The following is a 9,351-nucleotide window of genomic DNA, read 5'->3' as shown; positions in this document are numbered from 1 at the left end:
AGCCACTGTGGCATCCTTTTCTGTAAAAACAAAAAAACCTCCTTTTGCTTCCTTTTATTTTTACAGAAAAGGATGCCGCAGCGGCGCTGCAAGCAAAAGTAGGTGGGGAATCCCACGATAGGATTCCGGGGGCGGGGCTTTGACATCACAGAGACTCCTTTCTCCCTGTTTTGTCTGGCCAGGAAGTAGTCTCTGTGACATCAAAGCCCCGCCCCTGGAATCCCTTTGTGGGATTTCCCACCTCCTTTTGCTTGCAGCGTCGCAAGCAAAAGGAGGTGGCAAATCCCACGATGGGATTCCCCACTCTCCTCCCAGGCATCGGCGATTTGCGGGTGTTCGAGTGAATGTCGAACCCGAATTTTACCTGAACTTTTTTAAAAGTTCGGGTTCAGCATGCCGAACACTGCAAAGTTCGGCACAAACCCAAACTTTGCAAGTTCAGTTCACCAAACACTAATGATAAGACTGTGGCAGTTTCAATTTATAGAAACATTACCTCTTTTTTTTTTTTGAGGTTTTCCCCTCTTGTGTGAACCTTGCATTTACAAAATAAGGAATACAAAAAGCTTCTGAATAGGAAAAAGCAAAATCATTCATTAGCAAAATAGCAAGACTCAACAAACAGTAAAAATAAGGATGATTGTCTATTCTGGCACTTTGGTTTCTTGCACTTCAGGTAGGTACATTAGCCAAGTGGTAGTTTAATTTTATCTCTCCAGGGGTGGAAATGATGCTTTTAACAAAGAAATGACAAACCATGGCTTCGTTTTGCAATTTCTTCTGAATGCATACACATCACAAGGCTTACTTAATGAAATCATGGCAGCTCATTTGTTGCATTCATTCAGAAGCGTAAACAGTGGCTTGGAGCTGAATATTTATTATTTAGTCAAGTGTATGAAATATCATGACATAATTTATGAAAGCTGGTGGTAAATCCTGAATGATTGCATTTAATTTGAGGTAAGATGGAGTATAAGAGGGAAAAACTAATTACAATCTACTATAATGGTTACTCTTAGTACTTCTGCCGGGTACTATGTTTCTATGTGTTAAAGATTTATTTACAAACCATGAGCATCCCATATTTTATTTGTTTGCTGTGCTAAACACTTTTCAATAGTAAGTCTTGGTGGTGCAGTGGTTAGAATGCAGTATTGTAGGCAGCTCTGGCTACAGTCTGGTGGTCAATCCTAATGGGGCTCAAGGTTGACTCAGCCTTCCATCCTTCCAAGGTCAGTAAAATGAGAACCTAGTTTGTTGTAGGCAATATTATGACATTATAAACTACCCCAGGGAATTTTTAAAGCACCATGGGGCTTTAAGTCTAAGTGCTATTGCTTACATCACCACAAAAGGACATTGTTTTAACAATGGTTAATCCCACTATTTCATTATGTGGCATGTATGATCCTTTAATGTATTACAAACCAACCATCATGTTGATTCTCAGGCAGAGAAACTCTTTTAATCCTCACTATAAAGCCATCTACTGTATATTAAAGATCTACATAGAAACATTTCACCATCTCGCAATTTCTCGCAGTGACTTATATTCTTCTAGCTGGTTCTTTTTAATGTACCGGTAATTTGTTTGAATGGTATTATTTGAAAATAAATTCATTAGCAGGTGCCAAAGTCCTAATATTTTTTTAAAAATCAGAAAAAGAAATAGAAATCATGTTTATTTAGAACAATTTGCAAGAATTTAATGTTTTTTATATATACTGTTTTTATGAGATTATTAATTTAAATTGTAACTAGATGGGTGGGCATTGGATTTGGTATTATGTACTGTACTGTTTTTTATTATTGTTGTGAGCCGCCCCGAGTTTGCGGAGAGGGGCGGCATATAAATCCAATAAACCTAACCTAACCTAATTACAATGTATGCAAAAAGTGATATTCTCTGAACATATAGTGCTCTACAGCGATCTTGTAATGTAAAACATAGAACATCTTTGTCAGACTCCTGAGGTAGTCCTTTTAATAAGCAGATGCAGAAGTACCAGATCTAGATTTACTGTAAGGTTACATTAACAGAAACATGCAAGTCTGAAAGTATATTTGGACCGGGAGTCACTGCTCACAGTCACTCATGCCCTCATCACTTCGAGGCTCAACTACTGCAATGCTCTCTACATGTGGCTACCTTTGAAAAGTGTTCGGAAACTTCAGATAATGCAGAATGCAGCTGCGATAGCAGTCATGGACTTCCCCAAATATACACCAACCGCAGTCTGCATTGGTTGCCGATCAGTTTCCGGTCACAATTCAAAGTGTTGGTTATGACCTATAAAGCCCTTCATGGCACCGGACCAGATTATCTCAGGGACCGCCTTCTGCTGCACGAATCCCAGCGACCAGTTAGGAACCACAGAGTGGGCCTTCTCCGGGTCCCGTCAACTAAACAATGTCGTTTGGCGGGACCCAGGGGAAGAGCCTTCATTGTGGCAGCCCCGGCCCTTTGGAACAAACTCCCCCCAGAGATTAAAATTGCCCCCACCCTCCTCGCCTTTCGTAAACTTCTTAAAACCCACCTCTGCCATCAGGCATGGGGGCACTGAGATATTCTTTCTCTCTAGGCCTTTACAATTTACGCATGGCACGTCTGTATGTATGTTTGGTTTTTATAATAAGGGTTTTTAAAGTTATTTTAGTATTGGATTGGATTGTTACATGCTGTTTTTATCATTGTTGTTAGCCACCCCGAGTCTACGGAGAGGGGTGGCATACAAATCAAATCAAATAAAATAAATAAATAAACAAACAAACAAACAAACAAATATCTCTATCCCCTAACCTTTAAAAAATTTGGAGGATCCTTCTGGAATGTTTGTCATGCCCGTTTCCTTCCTACAGTCTAAGCCTGTGATGGCAAACCTATGGCATGTGTGCCATAGGTGGCACATGGAGCAATATCTGCTGGCACACAAGCAGTTGCACTAGCTCAGCTCCAGTGTGCATGTGGGTGTCCGCCATCTGATTTTTGGCTTGTACAGAGGCTCCTTGGAGGGCCTCCAGGGGGGCAGGGGAGGATGTTTTTGCCCTCCCCAAGTTCCAAGAAAGCCTCTGGAGCTTGGGGAAGTTGAAAAATCAATCTACCGGGCCCACCAGAAGTCAGGAAATTGGGGAGCATGGGGGGGGAATTAAATAGGGGGGTGGGCACATCAAGGTGGGCAATAGCACATGTGTGCACTATTTCGGCACCAGAGCAAAAAAAGATTTGCCATCACTGGTCTGAGCTGTGGCTCTTCTTCCTGTCTCCCAAGGTTATTCACATATGCCATGGCAGTTTTGGGTAAATAAAATAAACAAATGTGTTACATGTATTTTCATTTCCTCTCCTTATACTGTCAGTGCTAATATGTAATTACTGTTGTAATTACTGCAAATGAGAAAGTGAATACTTCCAAATTGAACTCAATAAGGAAAGAGTAGATGATGGTTCCTCTAGTCTGGTATTTTGGCTGGTGTTCTGTGAACCTCTCAGGACTGGGCCAGCGCTGGTAGAAATGGTGTTTACACTTCTCTCTGCATTTAAATTGGGATCAAACTGATACAAAATGTATATAGCAGGGAAAGACACCTATCAATATGAAGAGGGAGCAAAAGTTTGCGAAATGTATTAAAGAAGAGAAAGAAACGAGAGAGAACTGCCAGAGAAGATGTATGTTCTGAGAGACAGTGAGCACAGCTGGGAAGCATCTAAAGGTCATTTTTGGAATAGCTGCTGATTATAAGGGGTGTGTCTTGAAAGCTACTAATTGCCTTTTGTGAATAATTATTTCCTGTTGTGTAAGCATGCACTGCAGAAGAAACATAAGGCAGGCAATTTTCAAAGAGGAAGAACGCTGAGAAAACAAGGAGAGTCTGCCAGAAGAATGTGGTGAAGTTTGAGAAATCCATATTTTTCTTTTTAAATCAACAGAATGTGCTGAGTTGACTTGAGAGCCTAAAAGGGGAACAAGAGGAAACAGGGAACTTTCATTGACAATTTTCATTTTAAAAAAAGTGTAGACAAATTGATAGTCTCTGCAGTCAAGAGCTACAATGTTTATGAGTGTTTGTAGTCATGTAAGTAAACAACTTTGCATATACTTGCAGCTGGTATAAGCTTAAAGTACCAGGCAGAAAACAAGTTATAATTGGTCAGATTTCAGCTGATAAAAGAAGATTTATCACACAAAAATAAAACATTCCCCACAAAAAAAAACCAGATGAACACCAAGCTCCATGATGAATAATAGAGATGAATAACATAATTGGAAGGGACCTTGGAGGTCTTCTGGTCCAACCCCCTTTTCAACTGATTGTTCTTGCAGGAAATTTACCATTAGTTCTAGGTTGGTCCTTTCTTTGATTAGTTTATAACTATTGTTTCTTGTTCTGCCTTCAGGCACCTTTGAGAATAGGTTATCTCACTCTTCTTTGTAACATAGATGTTTGTGCAGGTAAGATTATCAACCTTGCTGTCAAGCAAAATCAAACTAGTGGGTGCCATACCATGTGCACAAATCAAACAAGTGGCAAGAAAGTAGCGGTTGTCAGCACAACACAGGTTATGCAGTGTTCTGTCGGGCTCTCTGGTAGACTCTTCCCAAAAATTCACAGGTACAAATTTCAGACACACACACGTTTGAAAATTCAAAACAATGTTCTTTATAATGAAAATTCACTTAAACTAAGCCCTCTTTTGGTATAGCAAAGAGCACTCGTCTCCAAACACACTGGTAATTTGTACAAGTCCCTTATCAGTTCTGTGATGCTTAGCTTGCAGCTGTGAGGCAATTCACAGTCCTTCTTTCACAAAGTGAAACACACTTTGCTCTGGTTTAGTTTCAAAGTGGGGAAAAATCAGCACACAAAAGGTCAAAGTCAGTAAAGCAGTCACGAAACACAACGATCAGATAATCCTCCACAATGGCCAAATCCACAGGCTGCTATTTATAGCAGCCTCACTAATTACCACAGCCCCACCCAACCACAGGTGGCCTCATTTTCTTTGATAATAATCTCCCCGTTGCTGCATATGCATCGCTCTCCGCATGCGTGGCTGTATCATTAACTCTTGTTCTGAATCCAAGGAGGAGCTAGATAATTGATCTCCTTCTGAGCTGTCTGCCACACTCTCCTCCTCCATGTCACTCATGTCTTCTTGGTCAGAGGAGCCTTCATCAGCAGATTCCACCGGGGGCAAAACAGGCCTGCAGCATGTGGATGTCTCCCCCACATCCACAGTCCTTGGGGCAGGAGCTGGGCCAGAGCTAACCACAACACCCTCTGTTTATGCCACCTAGAACTGCGTTGGCTTCTTTGGTAGATGCTGCACACTGATGGCTCGTATTTAAATGGCTGTCCACTAGGACTCCAAGATCTCTCTCACAGTTACTACTATTGAGCAAGGTATCACATAAACTGTACATGTGCATTTTGCTTTTCTTGCCTAAATGTAGAGCCTTACTTTTTCATCATTGAATTTTATTTTGTTAGATAACGCCCAATGTTCAAGTCTGTCAAGATCTTTCTGTATCTTAAGCCTATCTTCTGGAGTACTGGCTATTCCTGCCAGCTTGGTGTCATCTGCAAATTTGATGAGTTCCCCATCTATCCCCTCAACCTAACCATTGATGAAGATCCTGAAGAGTGCTAGGCCTAAAACAGACCCTTGAGACACTCCATTTTTTGATAATAATCTCTCAGTTGTTGTTGCCTATGCATCGCTCTCTGCATGCGTGGCTGTATCATTAACTCTTGTTCTGAATCCAAGGAGGAGCTAGATAATTGATCTCCTTCTGAGCTGTCTGCCACACTCTCCTCCTCCCTGTCACTCATGTCTTCTTGGTCAGAGGAGCCTTCATCAGCAGATTCCACCAGGGGCAAAACAGGCCTACAGCATATGGATGTCTCCCCCACAGCCACAGTCCTTGGGGCAGGAGCTGGGCCAGAGCTAACCACAACATGTAGAAAATAAACACAATTCTCAGGCAGGACCGCTTATACCAGGAGTGGGCTACTACCTGGATGGGGGGGAACACAGTGGGGTAGCGAAAATGGAGCTCTACCCCAGGGCATTCAATTTGCATTAAAATATGTTGAACAAATTGCAGGGCATTCTGCATATGCCACACCCACAGTGTGGTAATAAAAGTTTTTGTACCCCTTCACTTCCTTATACGATTTTAGACAAATGACTGTCTAATCTCTTAAAAACATTCCAGTGCTGGAGAACCCACAACTTCTGAAAGCAAGCTGTTCAACTTTCAGGAAATTTACCATTAGTTCTAGGTTGGTCCTTTCTTTGATTAGTTTTCAACTATTGTTTCTTGTTCTGTCTTCAGGTACATTTGAGAATAGGTTGTCCTCCTCTTCTTTATAACAAAGTTTGTGCAGGTAAGATTATCAACATTGCTCTCAAGCAAAATCAAGCTAGTGAGTGCCATACCATGTGTACTAATCAAACAAGTGGCAAGAAAGTAGCGGTTTTCAGGCACAACATAGGTTATGTAGAAAATAAACACAGGGTCAATCAAATTGGACTCAAATGTCTATATACCAATGCACAGAGTATGAGGAATAAATAGAGTGAATTAGAAATTCAAGTAAATGAGGGAAGATATGATATCGTTGCCATTATGGAAACTTGGTGGGATGAAACTCAAAAATGAAACATACAGCTAACAATGAGAAAAATTATTTTGAATGCACTTGGGTCAATATTCAAAGGGGTGGGGTGTGACATTGCCATATATTTATACTATGGGCCACTCAACCAAACAGAAGAAAATGCTGGTCAGCTAAATAATGTATGTAGGAAGCATCTCACAATAGTAATGAGGGCTTTCAACTAACCTGACATCAACTGGGAGATAAACTCTGCACCAAAAGGAAGATCAACAGGTTCCTAACAAACCTAGCATACAACTTTGTTACCCCAAAAGTAGAGAAGGCAACAAGGGGAATCAGCCATATTGGACTTAATTCTCACTAACAGAGATTAAATGATAGAAGGTATTAAAGCTACAGGAACCTTGGGGACAAGTGATCATGTAATATTGGAATTCAACATTATGCAAGCACAAGTAGTAGAACAAAGTCAAACCAGAGTCTTGGACATTAAGATAGCTAATTTCAATAAACGTAGAGCTTGGGAAGGATTCCATGGATAAGACTCCTCAAGGGGAAAACAACTCAAGAAACTTTGGAAATTTTGAAAAGTGAGATTATAAAAGCCCAGTCTAACATAATACCAATGAAGAAGAAAAAATAACTGCTCTCAAAAGAAACCAACATGGCTGCATTAAGAACTCTTTGATAAACTGAAAGACGAAAAGGACAAGTATAAAAAATGGAAAGAGGGGCAAATAACTAAGGCAGAATATCAGCAAATAGTCCGTGATGAAGTGAGGAAAGCTAAAACTACAATGAATAAAGATTTGCAACAAAAGTTTAAAAATAACAAAAAAAGCTTCTTCCAACATGTCAAAAAAACAAAAAAAAGTCAAGGAAACAATTGGTCCATTGTTGGGAGAAAGTAACAAGCAGTTGACAAGCAACAGGGAGAAAGCAAAACTACTTAACTCATTTTTCCCATCTGTCTACCCAAGGGGGAGAAAAACAGTCCAACCTATCAAAAACAGATTAGGTATACAAGTTAAAATCATGAGTTTAAACCGTCAGGATTGAATGGATTAAACCCCAAGGTTCTGAAGGAACTGGCAGATGAAATCTCAGAACCACTGAACTGTATATTTCAAAGATCCTAGAGCATTGGGGAACTGCCAGAGGACTGGAAAAGAGCTGATGTAGTCCCCGTCTTCAAAAAAAGGGGGTTGATATATGCAGGAAACTATAGACCTATCAGCCTGATCACAATATCAGGGAAAATTCTGGAAAAGATAATCTAACAACGAATCATAAAATACATAGAAGCCAACAAAGTAATAACAAAAAGCCAACATGGCTTTGTCAAAAATAGATCATTCCATACTAATCTTATTGCATTATTTGATAAAGTAACAAAATTAGTGGACCAGAGGAATACTGTCGATACAATTTACTTGAATTTCAGTAAGGCATTTGATAAAGTGGACTATAACCTACTACTAGATAAAAATGTAGGTTAGATAGCATCACCACCAGATAGATTTCTAATTGGCTGACCAACCGGACTCAAAGTTTAGTCCTAAATGGAACTGCACCTACATGAATAGAAGTATGCAATGGAGTGTCTCAAGGGTCTGTTTTAGGCCTAGCACTCTTCAGGATCTTCATCAATGGTTAGGTTGAGGGGATAGATGGGGAACTCATCAAATTTGCAGATGACACCAAGCTGGCAGGAATAGCCAGTACTCCAGAAGATAGGCTTAAGATACAGAAAGATCTTGACAGACTTGAACATTGGGCGTTATCTAACAAAATAAAATTCAATGATGAAAAAGTAAGGCTCTACATTTAGGCAAGAAAAGCAAAATGCACATGTACAGTTTATGTGATAGTAGTAACTGTGAGAGAGATCTTGGAGTCCTAGTGGACAGCCATTTAAATACGAGCCATCAGTGTGCAGCATCTACCAAAGAAGCCAACGCAGTTCTAGGTGGCATAAACAGAGGGTGTTGTGGTTAGCTCTGGCCCAGCTCCTGCCCCAAGGACTGTGGATGTGGGGGAGACATCCACATGCTGCAGGCCTGTTTTGCCCCCGGTGGAATCTGCTGATGAAGGCTCCTCTGACCAAGAAGACATGAGTGACATGGAGGAGGAGAGTGTGGCAGACAGCTCAGAAGGAGATCAATTATCTAGCTCCTCCTTGGATTCAGAACAAGAGTTAATGATACAGCCACGCATGCGGAGAGCGATACATATGCAGCAACGGGGAGATTATTATCAAAGAAAATGAGGCCACCTGTGGTTGGGTGGGGCTGTGGTCATTAGTGAGGCTGCTATAAATAGCAGCCTGTGGATTTGGCCATTGTGGAGGATTATCTGATCGTTGTGTTTCGTGACTGCTTTACTGACTTTGACCTTTTGTGTGCTGATTTTTCCCCGCTTTGAAACTAAACCAGAGCAAAGTATGTTTCACTTTGTGAAAGAAGAAGGACTGTGAATTGCTTCACAGCTGCAAGCTAAGTATCACAGAACTGATAAGGGACTTGTACAAATTACCAGTTTGTTTGGACATGAGTGCTCTTTGCTATACAAAAAGAGGGTTTAGTTTAAGTGAATTTTCATTATAAAGAACATTGTTTTGAATTTTCAAACGTGTGTGTGTCTGAAATTTGTACCTGTGAATTTTCGGGAGGAGTCTACCAGAGAGCCCAACAGAACAAAGGGATAGAATCAAGATAACCGATG

Source organism: Erythrolamprus reginae, chromosome 4, assembly GCF_031021105.1.
Source record: "Erythrolamprus reginae isolate rEryReg1 chromosome 4, rEryReg1.hap1, whole genome shotgun sequence".
NCBI classification, from domain to species: Eukaryota; Metazoa; Chordata; class Lepidosauria; order Squamata; family Dipsadidae; genus Erythrolamprus; species Erythrolamprus reginae.
Note: the sequence above shows the minus strand (reverse complement) of the source record.